This window comes from Nannobrachium achirus (assembly GCF_963921795.1).
Source record: "Nannobrachium achirus genome assembly, chromosome: 8".
NCBI classification, from domain to species: domain Eukaryota; kingdom Metazoa; phylum Chordata; class Actinopteri; order Myctophiformes; family Myctophidae; genus Nannobrachium; species Nannobrachium achirus.
In genome coordinates, this window is record NC_137817.1 from 25,162,916 (window position 1) to 25,183,736 (window position 20,821).

The following is a 20,821-nucleotide window of genomic DNA, read 5'->3' on the forward strand; positions in this document are numbered from 1 at the left end:
CAGTCGTGCTAATAGCGCTCAGCCCTATTAGCACGACTGGTTGTGCGTTGGACTGGCGAGTGGGAGTCCCGGGTTCAATCCCCGCTTCCGCGCATCACTACAATCTGGCGTTGTCAGCAGGATGAGGAGCGCGATATCCTTGCCTGAGGGACAGGTCCACGTCATGTGCGGCGGTCCGCGGCGTGAAGTGTGAAGCGCGAGGGCGCGCTCCAAAGATCAGGGGGGTGATTGTAACCCCCACAGTTAGTACCAGCCATGAACCAGCGACAACAGCCCTGCTAATCGGGCTCAGCCCTATTAGCACGACTGGTTGTGCGTAGGACTGGCGAGTGGGAGTCCCGGGTTCAATCCCTGCTTCCGCGCATCACTACACATGGTTACACTGCACATGGAAAAGAGTAAATGCTGAGTCTCTAACTCTGCACACTCACACAAACACCTATTAATTTGAATTATTCACTGTACTACCCACAGTACCCGGCGATGTGCACGCTCAAAATAGTTTGCAAACTTTAGGTAGGGTGTGGGCAAGGCGTGTGTTCCTATGAGTCGATGTCTGCCTGGTGCCATTTACAGAGAGAGCGAATTGTTTGTGGTGGTCCGCGAACCCCCAGGAAATGCTTTGTGGGGGTCCGCAGAGCCGAAACTCTGCTTTGTTGTGCTACCCGGGGATGTGCTCTCTCTACCCTACAGCCATAAGAAGTTGATGATGTTTAAGCTGTTTGAGTGTGTGGCAGCCGTAATTCCACACATTCAGTTTGATGTCACATAGCTAGCGGCGCTGTAACAATGGTGACGGCAGATTCAAGCATCCCATAGCCTGAACGCAGAATCTCCACTTTTTACCAGATCTGATGAAAAGGTTTTGACGACAGAATGCGCCCAGGTACTTCAAGTACCTGGGCGCATGGGTCAACGTTCAACCGAGAAAGATCTTCAAGTGAGGAAGGCACTTGCATGGAGGGCCTTGAATGGCATGAACAGTGTATGGAACTCCAACCTCCCCCGCAAAATCAAACTCAGCTTCTTCTTTGCAACAGTGGAATCTGTTCTCCTCTATGGCAGTGAATGCTGGACCCTGAAGCCAACCCTGCAGAAGTCTCTTGACGGGTGCTACACTAGAATGCTGCGTGCAGTACTTAACATCAGTAAGAGGGCACATGTTACCAACAAGAGCCTGTATGAGGGAATAATACCAAGGGTGAGCGAGAAAATTGCTGCCAGAAGAATGAGACTAGCAGGACACTGCCAAAGACACCAGGAGCTTCCTGCCAGCAAACTGGTGCTGTGGGAACCAACACATGGGCACCGGTCACGAGGACGTCCCACAATAACATACGTGGATGTACTCAAGAAAGACGTAGGAACACAAAGTACCAACAAGCTGGCCAGATAGATGTATGGAGAACCGGGATGACTGGAAGCGACGATGGAAGGCTCGTCTGAGGACGACCTAGAGAAATACATATACCTGTACACAAATACTACCTACTTTTATAGTAAGTCAATGGCGTCAGTTCAGCAAAAGCTAGGGTATGGCAAAGATGGGAGTCCCGAAAAATCGAGTTTTGTCTGTTTTTTCCCCGGGTTTCTGCAGTTTCTTCGGCTGGATAGGGCAGGCTGGAACGGTTGTTCAAGTGCAGCTAAACTTGGCATGTACATTTTGCATTTGTAGTTATTTCACTGTCATTTAACAACCAGCACAGATAGACAGAGACATTCATGGATTTATATTTAAAAGTAACTTTTATTTTAACTTTTATTCTCCCCCAGGGACTCAGGGTATGGCAGCTGCATACCCCTGCCATACCCAATTGACGCCCCTGCAGTAAGTAAAACATTCAGAGTACGTCTTCCACCACTGGAAGAAAAGTACGGTTGGGAATGTGAATGAGACGAGCATAGGGCAGATTTGTCAGATTGCCTGCATCTGCCTACCTCCTCTCCTTAATACTCATGGCCTCTGACCTGCTGTATTTGAGAGGCAGCTGTGCTGCTCCAGTCAAATTCTGGTCGCTCTGCTCTGCTCACATACTCAGATACACATACTGTATATCGTCGTTGTCGGGTGGAAACCTTATATGTCCAAAACCGCTCGTTTTGTATTTATCATTTTAAAAATTACAAACTAGTGAAAACAAGTTTGTCTACAAGCACACAACGATCTACAAGCACACAACGTTGTAGATCTGCTGTTTTCACTACTTTTGTGCGACGGCCTTGTCTGATGAAGCAGGGCTTTACTTCGCTAAAAAACGTACACATTTGAAATTTGGAGATACGAGGTTTCCGCCCGACAGCGACGATATAGTTATTTATGTATCTAGTATTACATTTTAAACAGTTCCCATATTTTCATTTTGGCACTCACCAGACCACACATCTCTCTATTCCTCTCTCTTTTCAAGGTGTATATGGAATATGCCTGATGACAGATGGAGGCAATCAATGCACCGCACAGCCCCTGCTAAGCCCCACCACCCTCTTCCTCATTACCTATTCAACAGTCCGTGGCATGGCTAATCCTGTCTTTAGTTTTCCATCCTTCCCTTCCTCTGTCTATCCATCCATCCATATCTCTCACTCTATAGACAGTTGCCACAGTCGTGCCAGTAGACAAATAAACAATCTCATGATCTCAGCTACAGTATATTTTTGTCTTTTCCTACTATTTTGAAAAGTAAGATACTTCAAATAGGCGATCTACATCGAAACGTTGTGAGCCTGTAGATATTTAAAAATGTTTTTCAAAATAGTAAAAAATTGCAAAATAGTTCACGAAAATAGGGGCCATGGTCTCTCAGAGTAGGCCTATGTATCTGCAGATGTGCTTCAAATGCAGTGGTTGTGGATGGTTGTTATTTTAAAACAGGACTCGCCCATAACTTTGAGAAAACAAAAGCAGCAATGGAAACCATCTTGGACTTGACCCAAAGAATTAGAGGCATTTTTTCATTTGAAAACAATTTAAATTTCAGTTGATGAGGGTCAAATCTAATTGCCAATGTCAGTCAAAAGTCTCAGCTGACACTTTACTTTGTAGATGGGGACTACACAGGCCAGTGTGGGTGGCCCACTTGGGATATGACTCACTGAAGTCATGGATGAGGACTACACAAGCTGTCCGTATAGCCATGGAGCGCACATTATCCGTACCCTCGATATGCTAGTTAAATGTATTATTATTGGAGTAGAAATTACATTTGTGGAAAATACCGTTTGAGCAAAATTGTATTGATTCCACATACCTGTAATTATGGCTTTATAATAGTCTTGGAAATGTTGGTATCATAACTAAAGGCCCTTGCACAGAGTCCAAATTGTTTGTGTTTGTGTATTGCACACCTGCCCTAAAAAATATGCACCATTGGGTCCAGCATGTCACACCATCATTAGACGCGGTCTTGTATTTTCATTTCACAAAGCATAACGCTGTTGTCGGTCAAAAACCTCTGTTATCTGTTTTAACTTTTAGTTTTTTCGCAAATTAACACCCTGCTTGATCATCTTCTGCACACTACAGCTTCACACAGTTCATTCATCCATCAAAAGTAGCAGATCCACAAGCTCGTAACACTGTGCGAAGCGATGTGTTTTGACCTTGTAGATCTGCTACTTTGCTGTTTTTGAATCTGAATCCTGCTGAAACGCAACAGTTTCACCCCCAACAGAAACGATAAGAGGCTATGCATGGGCATATTTTAAGATTTTCTCTTAATTGTGCATTCCTAAAAAGATAATCCTTGATTCCTCGCTTTATTTGGCATGTCTCGTTTGTTACTGTAATGTGCTGTTGATGTGGGATCTGCTCCATCCAGTAGAGCTTCATGGTTCTTATCAGCATAAGCAGTGAAATCTGAATGCCTTATCTGCTCAACTGTGGCCTAATGAAGTTCCACACCCGGCTGAGATATGGAAAAAACAACATTGGATTCTCATAATCAGTCTCTCTTACTGTGTCTCATTAGACGCTTACAGTATATCAGTGTTATGACTCATGTGTGTGTGTGTGTGTGTGTGTGTGTGTGTGTGTGTGTGTGTGTGTGTGTGTGTGTGTGTGTGTAATTGTACATAATGGTGTGTGTTCATGAGCGTGCGTGGTTCATGCAAAATGATGCTCCGCGAGAGTTAATTTACACTGTACAATCATGTGAGTGTGTGAGGGCAGTTTCATGAGTTGTGGTTATACGCTTTATATGTCTTCACTAATGATGATAATATAATATTGTCCCTTGAGGCACATGGAGCCAGCATTACGTTATTATACATCCCATGCAGTTATATGAGCAGAAATCTTAATTGGATTGCATTCATTTTCTTTGGCAGTTCCCTTGCCCGACAACTGCAGCATTGTGTGAAGATGATCACTGGATAGAAGTGTGGCTTAAACCAGTGATGTTCAAACTTTTTATCCAAGACACAAGTCACCTGTGTACCATCACGAGGTGCAAAGTGCTGATAGGCCATAACACTATGTGGTTTTCAATCCCAAGCCACCCCAAACATCTCATTGCATCCCTGTGTACCTACAGTAGGCACACCATTTGATTCATGCTTTTATCTCATCTAGACTGGACTACGGCAAAGCCTTATATTCTGTCGCTTGTAGTTAGTCCAGTATGTGTCTGCACGCCTCCTCACAGACACCAAAAAGCACGATCACATCTCCCCAGTCCTGGCCACACTCCATTGGCTCCCCGTCAAATTTAGGATTGATTTCAAAATTCCGCTTTTAAATCCATTAATGGGCTGGCCCCCTTTTACCTGGCTGAACTCATTAAACGCCATAACCCAGTTAGAGCTTTAAGGTCAGCTGACCTCTCATTACTGACTCCCACAACAACCGCCCGACTGATAACCAGGGGTGACCGTGCTTTTGCTGTGACTCCCCCCAGGCACTGGAACGACCTTTCCCTTCACATTAGGTCCGCACAGTCCATCAAGGTCTTAAAGACCCTGCTCGGGACTCACTTTTTTTATTTGGATTTATAGCCTTTTTAACCTGTTCACAGCTCGTTTGATTGTTTGTTGGATTGTATTGCTTTTTGTTGCACTGTTTTTCTTTTGAACTTTGCACTTTGGTCGACCGCAGTCGTTTTTAAATGTGCTATATAAAGATTGGGAATCGCTTGTAAACCATGGGCTCCATGATCCCAAATATCCATATATAGGCATAAAAGGGACGAGACTGACAGACACAGAGATACTGCATAGCGAACCAAACTGCATAGCGAGGGCAGCCCGGACCTGTAGTTTAACAAAAAAATTATGAATAATCATTTATATGAATATATTTTTGTTTCTATGTTCATAGAAAGTTTCCGCTGACGATTGTTTACATTTTTCAGATCCTGCTTTTTTGGGGGGGTTTCCATGTTTTTCAAGATAATGTACGTATCTGGATTGTTCATCCAAGCCTATATGAGCTTACGTGTCAAAAGTGTGCTATGGAAAAACAACGTATTGTCTAAGGTTTAAAAAAATATATGATTTCACAACTCTCACCATTAATCTAAAAGAGTTCCACTTCCAGCAGATTTCATATTTATATGCAAATGGCGGCCATTCCTTTCCTCTAATAAACAAGCAGATACTGTATACTGGCTCTTAGCCATTTAGCATGTCATATGGAAATGCACATGGAGTTTGAAAAGTTACATCAAAGGTGACGAAGCTCGGTTTGCATTTAAAAATAAAACTCACTTGTAAGTAAAAGGGTGCAGGGGGAAAACCCAAATGAGCATAAATGCATATGTATGACTGAGAACGTGTGAGAGCCAGAGAAAGAGAACTTGACAGAGAGAGAGAGGCGGTTCAAAAGGGATGGGAGAGCAGTACTGTATCAACCACTCTCCAGGTTGTCTTTTATGTCACTTCCCATCTTTTTCCTCCCCTCTCTCTCTCTCTGTGTAAGTGTGTACCGGTATGTATCAGGGGCGTCAATTGGGCATGGCAGGGGCAGCTGCCATACCCTGGGTCCAGGGGGGAAAATAAAAGTTACTTTTAAATATAAATCCATGAATGTCTCTTTGTCTATCTGTGCTAGTTGTTAAATTGCAGTAAAATAACTACAAATGCAAAATTTAACTAAATGGTCACTTTCACTTTTTCAGCGCCGATCGACTCCCAGATCGACATTGTTATTAGGGAGCTCTCTGCCGAGCGACTTTAATCGACTTTTATATAAAAGCATTTTTTAAGCATTTATTTGGGTATTTCGACGGAGCAAATGGGTTTCCTTACCTTCAGCTGGTTATAACACGAGACCGTGAAAAAAAAAGGATACGATTATGACGTCACCGCTAAACCAGGCCTCGTAGCATTTGCTAGCCGTTAGGCTCAATGCTAACCATCGTCCATTACGCAGCTTCACTAGGTCGGATTTTGATTCGGAAGTTTTGTGCGTGGCGTCTGTATACGATCCATTGCCCAGGCCGATGGTGGTTTTAGACGATCAAGCACAGGACGAATTCAACAGGATTGAGCACAGATGGCGCGCCGCTGATCTCCCAATGTGAATCAATGGAGCGACATCACCTACCCATCCTTCAAACATGGTTTCTTCTGAAGGTTTTAGTGTTACGATGGCGCACTCTAGTGGTCTTTTTGGTGGTGGTTTATCATCATGGCTTTGAAAACAATGAAATTATACCCCATCATGTTAATAAAATATAGCTATTTCCCGGCAGTTTTAGCGCACATCCATATTTTAAGTCCGCAGGGAATGGGTTTTAACAAGGTATTATATTATATTCTCCCCATCTTGACAGAATGGTATATTCCCAGGTTCCGCAGGTCAGCTGTACAGGTGCAATGCATTATTGTTAATTGTGGCACGTTTACTAACATGCCAAGTTTGGCTGCACTTGAACAACTGTTCCAGGCTGCCATATCCAGCCCAAGAAACTGTAGAAACAGGGAAAAAAAGAAACTTCTTAAAATAAATGTATCATGCCTGTTGCTAATGTATAGCAACATGACTGGTGTCTTGCACGTGCGCGACACCAGTCATGTTGCCATACCTTAGCTTTATCTGAACCGATGCCACTGTGTATGTATTGTGGTCTTTCTTTTTTTTTTTCTTCTCCCGTTCACAGACACAGGTTGGCGGCTCTTGGCGTCCATACTGGCACAGAGACTAATCCTGTAATAATCACAGTTTTCCCTTCTGCTGTGTTGCAGCCATCTGCTGCTACCTTGTGAGGTTATGTGTGCGCTCTCTCTCTCTCTCACTCTACCTCTCAAACGCACACGCACACGCACACGCACGCACACACACACGCACACACACACACACACACACACACACACACACACACACACACACACACGTGCGCACACACACACACACACACACACACACGAGTTTCTCGGCGGCACTCAAGAACACATACATACAGAGTTGGTCTCTCCAGGTTCAAGGCAAGCATGCTGTTCATCAAGGTTCTCAATCTGTTAGCAACTAATGCATCCTGCCCAGAAAACGTGCGACTGCCTGGCATACAGACACATACAGCCTGTGTGGGGAGACGTTCACATACTGGAGGATACGACATCAGTTGCTCTCTGAAGCTCATTATTTCCTATATGGCTTGTGCTGCACCGCAGTTGTTCTCAAAGCAGTGGTGGAAAAAGGACTCACATTTTCTACTTAAGTAAAAGTATCAATACGGCATTGTAGAAGTACTCTGTTACAAGTAGAAGTCCAGAATTCAAAATGTACTTGAGTAAAAGTACAAAAGTATTGGCATCAAAATGTACTTAAAGTAGTAAAAGTTTTTTTTTTTTTTAAATAGCCGATCTACAAGCTCACAACGCGTCGCATCTATAGCCTGGTATAAAATAGGGCGAAAGTGTGTTAATCTATGTTTTATAATATAATATTTTTTTTTATACGTTTTCAAATAATTGTAGTGGAGTAAAAGTACAATATTTGCCTCTGAGATGTAGTGGAGTAGAAGTAAAAGTACTGAAAACTGGAACTACTCCATGAAGTAAAAAAAAACTGTACTTAGTAAATGTACTTAGTTACTTTACACCACTGTCTCAAAGTGAGGTTCTGGGACCCCCAGAGGTCCTTGATAGAGGTTCCAGGGGGTCCCCAGCAAAATGTGATAATATAGCATCAAACTCAGTGTAACCACTTTAACCCTATTCACCTTGGCCCCTCATTTCAATGAAAATAGCTCACAAGCGCATACCTCTAGTCTACTCCAATGTTGGAGCCATAGAGCGGGCGTTCTAGTGTTTCAAACGGTAGACACATGTGCAGTAGCGTTTTAAATGTAGAAGTCTTACAATCCCAGAATTGACCACCAGGAGACAGCAGCTTGACTGCGTTCTACTGTGGTTTCGGGGGCTTTCGGGATATTTGAACATTTACTTCATCCTCATTATCACCCTGCACAAAGTGTAAGTCCGTCCGTCAGTCCGTCAGTCTGTCTGTCACACCTCACACGTCACACTCTTGCCCTGCTCATATCTCCGCAACCGTTGCCCCGATCCATGCCACATTTTGCACACACGTTCCTTACCTGCCAAACTACAACCTCCAAGGACCCCCGGAGCTCCAGGGACCCCCAGGTCCCTGGGGGACCCCTGCACAAAGTGTAAGTCCGTCAGTCTGTCTGTCACACCTCACACGTCACACTCTTGCCCTGCTCATATCTCCGCAACCGTTGCCCCGGAGCTCCAGGGACCCCCAGGTCCCTGGGGGACCCCCAGATGTAAAAAATGACCAAATGTGCTAAACTGACCAAATGACCACCCCAACGGGGCTGCTCACGGGAAATTCCCGGGGACCACCCACTCCTGGTGCTCCAGAACGGATGCAAAAGTGGTGGCGCCCCCAGTGGAGGACCCCCTACACTGCAGCTCACATAAAATGCCGTAACTCCGGCTAGGAGCGACCGGGACAGCCGGGGCCGGTACCTATTCGTCCGCCTTGCCGGCGCGGAGACCCCACCCCTCATTTCTCACATGGCCCTCTTCTAGCGCCACCATGTGGCCGATTCTTGCAAAACACATTTTTGGACACTGCTCCTACAATTTTTGCCCTAAAATCACGCTAATCGGTACACAGTATGTCTACACTCATCCCATCAACATGAATCTCTCCCATATAGCGCCACCTCCAGGCCGATTTTTAAAAACACATTTTTGGACACTGCTCCTACAGATTTTGCCCTAAAATCAGGAAAATCACTACACAGTATGTCTACACTCATGTCATCATCATGGATCAGGAAGATTTTGGCAAAACACATTTTTGCCCTATTTGTGGAGATAAGTGACCTACGGTCGCTTATCTCCCGATTAGGGAGTCTTACTGGTTACTGTAGAAGCATACACTGTTTTATCACATCAGGAGCCAATTTAATGCTTGAGCAAATTAAATCCCATTTGCAGATTGCATCATGGTTTCTGTTCTTTGTGCAGATTTCAAACCCCTGCCCGCAATATGAAAGCTTTATTGGGCACAGAAGATACCTTTGTATGCTTACTACATGGGCACTTATATGTGCATCCACCTGTAAATAATATGATAGTGATTGCACCCAATAAAAGTATGGGATAGACTACCACAGCCAGTGGTGGACAAAGTGGTCAAAACCTGTATAAATCAAAGTATAGATACTGTAAGTTTGGGTCATGGGGTTATACTTTCCTAAAAATGTAGTAGAGTCAAAAATAGAAAATTTGTCTTTGAAATGTAGTGAATTGAAAGTCGTAAGCAAAATAATTCAAAATAAAACGTAACTTGAAGTTTGGTAGAAGTTTTGCGATACATGCTAGCTGAGACCTATCCCTGAATTGGGACTCCGCTGTACCTAGGAAGTGGATTTCCGTGCTAGTCTTACCTTTTTGTAAAGATCTGAATGCCACCAGAGCTCAAAACATGCTTCAGTAGACAAAGGAACAATACAAACCCATTTTATGAGACAAATACTTTTCTGTGTCTCCTCATTTGCCCCGCTGAGGTGAATCCATTCTATTGAATTGAGACCTAGTTCTGTTTTGGGAGCAGCTCTGTAAGTAAAATGTTATTGCATGTGTAATGCCCGTAGATATTGAAAATATTTCTATCCTGTATTTTGAGTTTTGCAGAGTTAAGGAAGTTCTAAACACAATAAAACAACCAAAAAGTGTACGTCTTTAAGAATTACTTTGAATTGGCATGTCCACAAAGAGTCCTGACTGCACCTTTATGATGATGATTTGTCCAATGATATATGGCTTGTGTTGCCATAAAGCAATGAAGACTAAGTTACTGTATTTATCATAAGCAGACATAAAGAGCTACTGTATATGTAACTACAGATGCACTGAGAGGTGATTTTACGCTCTCTCTCTGTGTGTGTGTGTGTGTGTGTGTGTGTGTGTGTGTGTGTGTGTGTGTGTGCGTGCGTGCGTGCGTGCGTGCGTGTGCATGTGCATGCGCGTACGTGTACGTGTGTGTGTTTGTGTGTGTGGGGGGGGGTTATAGGCCTGCTGTACTGTGGATTTGGTTGGATTTGTGTTTGCACTGGTATAAACCATAAGGATGATAGTAATCCTGACAGTTGGCATGGCGCCACATCTTTATTAGCATGGAAAATAATGAGGCCGCAGGGTTAGAGTTTATCAACTTTGTATCTCACACACAAAACAACACAGACACCAAATTGACCATGCTTTCATGACAAAAGGATAACCTTATCTTTTGGGCTGTTTTTTAATCCTTTAATATTGCTTTGTGCTGGTGTTTTTGGATGATAGGAGAGACACACCTGAAAACAGAACACAACTGTGTCAGTGAAACTAACCATGTAAAGCCTCCAGAGTTAAACCTGTCTACACCAAGTCTCTTTGCCAAATATCACTGATCTACAAGCTCACAACGAGGCGCTTTACAACACGAGCTTGTAGATCTGCTATTTTTGGTGAACGTACCCTCCAGAATATGGATGCTGGGGTTCAAGTGGCTAAGACGGCATAAAGTCCACCTAACTAGCTTCAATCCCACTCACAACTCTTCATTTGGCTTTGCAGAAAACAAAATCTAATATATACCTCGGAATGTGTGTCCAGGAGTTGTTGCCCGCACAAAGTTTACAGTGGACAGCAATGTTTTCCTAGAGTTGAAAGTATGCCTATACTTAGTTTTGAGCCAGACTATTGCAGCCGACACATGAAGGCCGGGCTATTTGCAGAAGCACACAGACACATTGCTCAGACAAAATACAACATTTAGAGGTTAGGTTTATGGGTACGTGTTGGAGTTATTTTAAACACAGTTGTACATTTTATTTAGAGGAGAGAGTTTGCTTTGCCAGGTTTCGACCTGACCGTGACATGCAAATGATCCCATTAACAAGCATGCATTCTCCAGGTGGTCTGCCTAGGGGGGATTGGGTGAGAGCAGTCAAGTTAGCCGAAAATATACGTCCGGGATGGTATGAAAGTGACTAATGTTATATTTAGAAAACATTTCAGATGGTGAAAAAAATAGATCAAGCCATGGAAGGGGAGAGAGCCTCATGAGCAAAGATTATTGACTTCAAAATCTCAAAATCAGTGCCTTCAAAGCAAGACTATTAACGATACTTTGAAGGCTGTAAATTGATGCATTAATTTTGGCCAAGCATTCATTTTGGTCAATCATTACTTAGCGCTGTTTATTTTTTCAAAGTTCCAAGCAGGAATTTACAAACGCTCCACTCCCATGGTCCCAGGTGCTGTGAAATTAAGCTGTTGGTGAGGCGATCGATCGTGGTATTAATCTTTGTGGGTGCATCAGCAATATGTTGCTTACAATGTTCAAGTTTGACTAATACAATAGCGCCAATGTCAACTACAGTATGTCTAAACGGCAAACAAATATTATTGCGACCGTCAGGTCGCAGTTACTGTCAAAATCTCGACCAGCTGTCAGTCTGTCAGTCTGTCAGTCTGTCTGTCACACGTCACACTTTTGCCCTGCTCATATCTCCACAACCGTTGCCCCGATCCATGCCAAATTTTGCACACACACTCCTTGCCTGCCAAACCACAATTCTCACATGGCCCTCTTCTAGCGCCACCATGAGGCTGATTCTTGCTAAACACATTTTTGGACACTGCTCCTACAATTTTTGCCCTAAAATCACGCAAATCGGTACACAATATGTCTACACTCATCTCATCAACATGGATCTGTCCCATTTAGCGCCACCTTCAGGCCGATTTGCTCCTACAGATTTTGCCCTAAAATCACACAAATCGGTACACAGTATGTCTACACTCATCTCATCAACATGGATCTGTCCCATATAGCGCCACATTTTGGCCTAAAATCACGCTGCGACCTGACGGTCGCTTATCTCCCGATTAGGGAGTCTTACTGGTATCCCTTCATTCGGAGAACCATGGGGCCCACACTGAGTTGACAAAATACAATGCAATAAAAGCGTGTTCTTGTGGGTTCTGGTGGGTTGTCCCTTTTCATTAGACTCACCTTGTTAGTCTGGTAGCAGCTGCTTATTTGTCAAACTTGCAAAATCCCATAAATTGTTCTAGCAATAAATTATATTTTTACTCCATTACAGTAAACTAGAGGGCTTAATAAGTCCTAGACGCCCAGCTGCTTCTTACACCCAAACCAACCTGCTTTGAACTGACAGACAGTCCTGTGTTCTCGCTAGCAGGTCTAAAATGTATCATTTGATCTGTTTGAAAAGTTAGAGTTATGTAACCAACATTCAACGTGGACATGCATTGAAATGCAAAACCACAATAAGGCGTCCAATCAATCAGACCTTAAGCCTGACTGAGGGTCTAGCAAAAGGTAAATGGTGCATTTATATACTGTATAGCGCATTTATCCAAGATGCATTACATTCAACCATTCACAGACAGACAGCGGAAGAAACCATGCAAGGCACCAACCTGCTCACCGGGAACAATTAAGGGTTGAGTATCTTGCCCTTCGCAACGAAGAGCAAGTATAACGCTCACCTGAGCTCACTCGGCGGTCTGCAGTCTGCACCCGATCCCCAAGTTATCATCCATACATTGGGCACTAATCAGCACACTATCATCCCATACATTTGGGCCAGTTGGGCCCATCTACCCAACTAGTTGGGGCTATTTGGGGCTTATCAACCATTTGTAAGGCTGATTCAATAAGTGGTCTAAAAAATACATGTGGGATTCGAAACCACAAGCCACACGACCCTGCTGCTCAGGCCACAGGATCCTCAATGAAAGTGTGGGAGAAATGTGGGTCATGGGCCGAATCAGTTTGTTTTGGGAGGTTTGGAGCTTAGTCTTTAGTAGCTTTTGATGTTGGAGTACCATGAGGTTTGCATAGTCAAAGTTGGACTGAATGAGGGCCCCAGCAAGAGTCCTGAGGGCACTCTTGTTGACAAAAGTAGGAATTCTGCCCAGGAATCTTGTTTGATTTACTTTTTTGATTACCATTGTTGCCATGCTATCCCCAGACAGGCAGGAAGAGATTACTGTGTCATCAACTTTAACCTTGAAATCGTTTACATTTATCTTACTTAGATAATGTCTGGTCCCAAAAAGAATTGATTCTGTTTTACCAAGGTGTAGAGATAGTTTATCAGTAAGCCAAGTACGAATTTTGGCGACCACACTAATAACACACACACACGCACCCACCGCACGCACGCACGCACGCACGCACGCACGCACGCACACACACACACACACACACACACACACACACACACACACACACACACACACACACACACACACACACACACACACACACACACACACACACACACACACACACACACACACACACACACACACACACACACACACACACTTACTTCAGCACATTTTCCCCAGAGGAAGCAACCCATCCAGCTTATCGATTAGGTGAACTGACTGACTGGCTAGAAGTAGGCCAGAAAAAAAAGGAACACAAACTAGTGGAGCAAATAGCGCTAGGAGGTACGCACACTCACACACGGAATAACAAGCAGGCCAGATTACATCTGATGTAGTAGGGAGTTTTAAGTGCAAAAAAACTTTCAAGTACTGTACATTTGTCATTTATTACAATTTCACACATGCATGCATGCGCACATACGCACGCACGCCACACACACACACACACACACACACACACACACACACACACACACACACACACACACACACACACACACACACACACACATACGCACGCACACACAAATGCAAACAAACAACGCGTAGTGTAAACACATAAAGACACATGTACACTCAAGCACATGGGGTCGATACAAAGATTACAACTAGAAAGATGCAATTGGAAATTGCAAGTGTGGTTACCGTGACGTGAGTCACACTTGCAAATTAATTCCGTTTGAATTTTCCCCATTCAATGGGGATTTTCTTTTTTAACGAATAAATTAAAATAAATTGAACTAAATAACTTATCTCTCCATGCACCCCACACATGTCCCGATGAAGCCGGTCGATTTGACATATATGGCCCAAAACTGGGAGGAGTAAAATAAAGTGTATCTGGAAAGATGGAAAGATGGAAGGAATAAAGTCAGACAAGTAAACCACACTAATAATAACCTGGAGGGATAGAGGGGGGGCATGGATGAGACATATCATTTCCCAGTTCCGCACATTTGGCCCCTTGACCTCAATACAAGAACACAACAATGGCCAATAGCAAAATCAATAATGATGGAGCACTTGATCGCTTCAAATGAGGCCTGTGGTGACCATAATAACACTGTACCTGACACAATCTCTCCTTTACACCTCTCTCTCTCTCTCTCTCTCTCTTTTTCGCTTTCATCTCATAATAACATGTGCATGAATAATCATCCTCTTTCTCCACCATCAGCATAACCCTCCGTTCATCTCCAGCCCCACCCACGCAATCAGCCACATTCACATGGCAGCCATTTTGCTCTTACATCATGCTCAGGAGGAGTGGGGGTGGACCTCCAAAATAACCCCTGGAATAAAATAAAAACCTACCTCCCGTTCCCTACCTTCTTGACTCACAGTACACAGTACACCAGTAAGACTCCCTAATCGGGAGATAAGCGACCGTAGGTCACATGTATACACAAAGAGGGCTGTAACTGCCATTGGTTCCTAGTTGTGTGGGCAATGTGTAGACATACTGTGTACCGATGTGCGTGATTTTAGGGCAAAATCTGTAGGAGCAGTGTCCAAAAATGTGTTTTGCAAGAATCGGCCTCATGGTGGCGCTAGAAGAGGGCCATGTGAGAAATGAGGGGTGGGGTCTCCGCGTTGCCTTGGCGGACGAATAGGTACCGGCCCCGGCTCTCCCGGACGCTCCTAGCCCGAGTTACGGCATTTTATGTGAGCTACAGTGGAGGGGGTCCTCCACTGGGGGCGCCACCACTTTGGCATCCGTTCTGGAGCACCAGGAGTCGGTGGTCCCCGGGAATTCCCCGTGAGCAGCCCCGTTGGGGTGGTCATTTGGTCATTTTTGCACATTTGGTCATTTTTTACATCTGGGGGTCCCCCAGGGACCTGGGGGTCCCTGGAGCTCGGGGGGTTCTTGGAGGTTGTAGTTTGGCAGGCAAGGAGTGTGTGTGCAAAATTTGGCATGGATCGGGGCAACGGTTGCGGAGATATGAGCAGGGCAATAGTGTGACGTGTGAGGTGTGACAGACAGACGGACAGACTGACTGACTGACTGACTGACTGACTGACGGACTCACTCACAGTTTGTGCAGGTTTTGATAGCAAGTGCGACCTATGGTCGCAATTATATGCCATTTGAAATGATGATTAAAAAAAGGATGGTTTTGTCACTGATTTCCCTTTTTTGCGAGCTGAAGTGACAAGTAGATTACATTTCACGTATGATATGATCGTTGTTCTGTCCCTTGGACCACTTTCAACCTGGCATTCCTATGCCGGGCATGTTATGCAAACATTTTCAAACGGTTTCAGAGGATTTCAAAAATAGTAACATTTTTAGCTTTGGGACCAGATTTTACAATGAAATATAAAACGTGGCATAAGTTGTTAAGAATGCCCAAAGACTACCAGTAAGACTCCCTAATCGGGAGATAAGCGACTGTTAGGTCACAGTATACACAAAGAGGCTTGTAAGTGGCATTGGTTCCACCCACAAGTTTGTATGACAAAAGATTGATGAGTAAAGCCAAATACATTTTCAGCCAATCAGAGGAGGGGCAGGGCAAAGTTAAACCAATTAAGGTGAAGGACTCTTAATGAAGTTAATTGACACCACCCACAAGTGTGTCCGACAAACGGTTGATGAGTAAAGCCAAATAAAGTTTGGGCCAATCAGAGGAGGGGGCGGGGCAAAGTTAAACAAATTAAGGTGAAGGACTCTTAATCAAGACAATTGACACCACCCACAAGTGTGTACGACAAGCGGTTGATGAGTAAAGCCAAATAAAGTTTTGGCCAATGAGGGGAGGGGGCGGGGCAAAGTTAAACCAATGAAGGTGAAGGCAGAAGGACTGTTGGAGCAGCAGGAGTCGGTGGTCCCAGGGAATTCCCCGTGAGCAGCCCAGTTGGGGTGTTGATTTGGTCATTTTTGCACTATTTCGCGGCGGTGGCAGGGGGTCCCTGGGTGGAGGTCCCTGGCGTGGAGGTCCGGGGTCCTGAAGGTTGTGGTTTGGCAGGCAAGGAGTGTGTGTGGAAGATTTCACATGGATAGGGGCAACGATGGCGGAGATATGAGTAGGGCAAAAGTGTGACGTGACGTGACAGACAGACAGACTGACTGACTGACTGACTGACTGACGGACAGACAGGCGGTGGAGGTTTTGATAGTAACTGCGACCTGACGCAATAAAGGACCGCGCTAGAGTCTTTACATTGGTTCTGCAATGCGGTTATACTTTGTGATGTCTGAATAGTTTCCACCCAGCCTCTGCGTTGAATTTTAGTCCCTGCATAGTCGGAGATCTCTGACTGTCTGGCCCTTCCGTGCAGTTGTACAGATTTGGAACATGAGCGTGAGCTTCTCCTGCCTCTCCCTTATCCTCTGTGTCTCCACACAGCACAGCGTGGGAACAGGGGTGTTGCACCAAATTCTGGGCCCTGGGTACAAGGATTCACTGCGGGCCCCCCATGGATGTTCTTCATAAGGGGAGGGGGTTTAACCCATTTTGAGTGGGAACGCATTATTACGCATTAGTTTGTGCTTTGAATATTGAAAAATAGCAGAAATACTGGATAGTTCTGCTATTTTTGAAAAATCGTGAAAATTTGTGCAAGTCTTTGAATATTTCAAATCCTTTTAAGGTCTTTTGAAAGACCTATGTTTCTATGTCAGTGCTGCTCAAACTTTTTCATGTCAAGGACCCCCAAATGATCTCAAAATATTTAGTTCCAGGGACCCCCGCCCAGAAGTAAAATTTTAGTTTCAAATGTTCGCTTAAAAAAATACATATATTCAAAGATTTGCGCACATTTTCACAACGTTTCAAAAAAACTATTAAGGCCCCTCCACCTTGGGCCCTATAGTAACTCAGTCCCACTCCCCCACACTCCCCCCCTTGTGACGCCCCTGCGTGGGAACGATGTCCTTCCTCAATGTTCCCATGGGGACGGCACAGGAAGGAGCATGCAGATGCAGGTATTGTATCACATCACAGCTCTCCCCTGGGCCACGGGACAGCTCTGTGAATGCTCCGCTTCTCCTCCTGTTCCTCCTTATCCCTGCTCCTCCTACACACATACCATAAAACGCATCCATTCCAGCCTCCACAGTCTCTTGTGTGGAGATTCTGGAGAAGTCCCCACGCTCCACACACACACACACACACACACACACACACACACACACACACACACACACACACACACACACACACACACACACACACACACCTCTTTTTCCCCATTCCACACCATCCGCCCCCCGTATAATACATAAAAGTGATATAGATATTATGTGCACGTCTCCCGTGGTTTGCAATAACATGGGACATCCAGTCCACTCTATCAGCGAGAGCGTCACATTATTGACCATCTGAGAGATGTCTCCTACCAGATAATTGTCTGCATGTATCATAACCTCTAGCTGTGCCCCCCCCCCCCCCCCCGAGCTAATCTGCCAACGGGGCGAGGTAAGAGGAGAGAGGGTTGTGTTTAATGACAACACGTAAAGCCAATTCTGAGCCATAAAAGGGATAAACTTGATAGTATCCCCGTGGAGGGAAGATATAGTGATGACGCAGAACGACAAATGGATTCGTCATTTCGTCTCTGTTCAGGGCAGAAACCCTTTAACCCCATAACAAAAGTAGCAGAAATAGCCCATCTACAAGCTCACAATGTGACTTGTAGATCATGCAGCTATTTTATTTTCATGTTGAATTAAACATTGGTTTCCTCCCAATGGCAACGATATGAAAATGTAACAGCAGTGCTGATCCTTCCAATAATTAGTTCAACCAGATGTTACCGTGGTTGCTGAGGGAAATAATATATTACCACTTCCGGGTTTGACACAAAGATTTACATTTGCAATAGCTGGACTGAATAGACTGAAAGGCACCGTCTAAAGAAATGCGTGCACAATATACTACCAATATATCAGCGAGATGGACGGAGAGAAAGAATGGAAAACTGGCAATTCCAATAGATGGAGAGGCAGAAAAGTTCAAAGTACAAACACTAGAAAGTCAGCTGCCAGACAGATGGGTAGAAAGACAAACAAACCATAAAGCCACAAAGGAAGATGGACAAACAGAGGCCATCATTGTGTCTGTTGCCTTGTCCATAACTCAGGCCCTCCTCCCAAGAGTCTTCCCTCTGAAATAAAAATCGGACGCCGTAGTTCCTCTACCAAGGCTGTCGGGGGAGAACAATCCATCCCTCTTTCCGCCTCTTCTCCGATTCTCCTCTAAATCTCATCTGGCGTCGTCATAAAAATGACAGGCAGCCTGGGTAAGGTGTGGTGCTTGTATCAGCACGGAGCCAAGATGGGCTGGAGACAGTGTAAACAGACAGCGTGGGGCTTTTCACGTATTTATCTCAGTGTACTGCAGTAAACATAGAAATAGAAAAAGTCCACATTTTCAAGAACTGAACAAAATTAAATCACTTTTGAGAGAGAGAGTGAGTCTACAATAAAGTATCCACAGTCAAACTGCATTCTTTATTTGTCAATGGTCTGGAAAGAATCGGACACAAACTGCAAATAGTCATATTGACAAAGCATGCTGCATTACTGTGGGGACTAGTGACTTACCGACTTCAGTGTTCTAATTCAATAGCTAAACTTGGTGAGACATATATCAAGCAATGCCCATTACCACTGCAGCGATTCACACTAGGAATGTAATAGTAAGTTTTGCCATCATTAAATGAGAGTGATATTCCCAGCCAAACTTTTACAAAAAGACCGATAAAACAGTAACACACACACATGCACACGCACACACACGCGCACATGCATGCACGCAGGCGAGCATGCACACACACAAACACATGCAACTATGTTTTCAGTACCTGCTGTAATCAAGCAGAGGGTGCTGTTGTGTTCATGAGCAAGATTCTATTCCATTACATTAGTTTGCATTGTCCTAACTGTAATAATGTCTCAACTTGGATTTGAACATTTTGGCATATTTGAGACACAGTATACACAGTAAGAGAATAAATAGAGACTACTACAAAAAGGTGGTCACGTCAGTAAATATAAAGTCTGTTTTACTTGTTTTGACACACAGGCTTGCCACTATTTAATATACAGCAGGTTCCTTTGATCCTTTGGAAGTGTGCATGAGTGCATGTGTGTGTGCGTGCGTACGCACATGCATACATGCGAAATGTGACTATGTGTGTGTGCGTGCGTGCGTGCGTGCGTGTGTGTGTGATGTGTGTGTCACAGCACTGCAGAGAACTGAGGCTAAGGTGAGGCTAACTATTCAAAGCTTTTTTTCTTTTTCTTTTTTAAATCACACATTACCAGTTATGGACATAAAAGTGTCTTTTTATCTTGGGCGTACCTGCCACATCTTCAAAAAGACCCTTCTCCATTATTCATGTGCGGCTCTCAGAGGTGAGGAAACCGAGGGAGAGGAGGGATAATTCCTTATGCAGGACCTGGACGCTGGAAAATACTAAGATGCATACATGAAGCAACTGCTATAAGAGTCACTTTAAGCATGGTAATCACAACATGGATTATGTAACATACACACACTCTGTATAATTTAATATGTGGGCTATATAGATTATAGGCTACCCCAGGTGTTCATTGTTTACCCGAGGTTGGTATAGCCATGCACCAAGGGCAACAACGAAGGCCCGAGCTACCGGTATAAACCTTTTTATCATATAGGCTACCACTGGTCTTATTTATTCACAAACACAGTGACAAAATAGCATTTTACAGCATTAAAACTTTAATTGAATAAATACATTAACATTATGTGTCAACACGGAACAGGGAATGTCTGGTCAGTGTGGCGAGGGAGTTGGCGGAAAACACAGCTGGCATCGCCATTATTTGCTGGCATCGGCATTATTTGTTGGCATCTGAATTATTTTATAACTTTATAACTAAACATCATTCTTTAGTTGTCAATGGTCTGGAAAGAATCGGCCACAAACTGCAAATAGTCATATTGACAAAGCATGCTGCATTACTGTGGGGACTAGTGACTTACCGACTTCAGTGTTCTAATTCAATATCTAAACTTGGATGAGAAATCAATCGAGCAATGCCCATTACCACTGCAGTGACACGCACGCACGCACGCACGCACGCACGCACACACACACACACACACACACCCATACCTGTGTGGCTGCTTCTACAGACAGGGATCTCCATGTATGGACATAAAAGGGA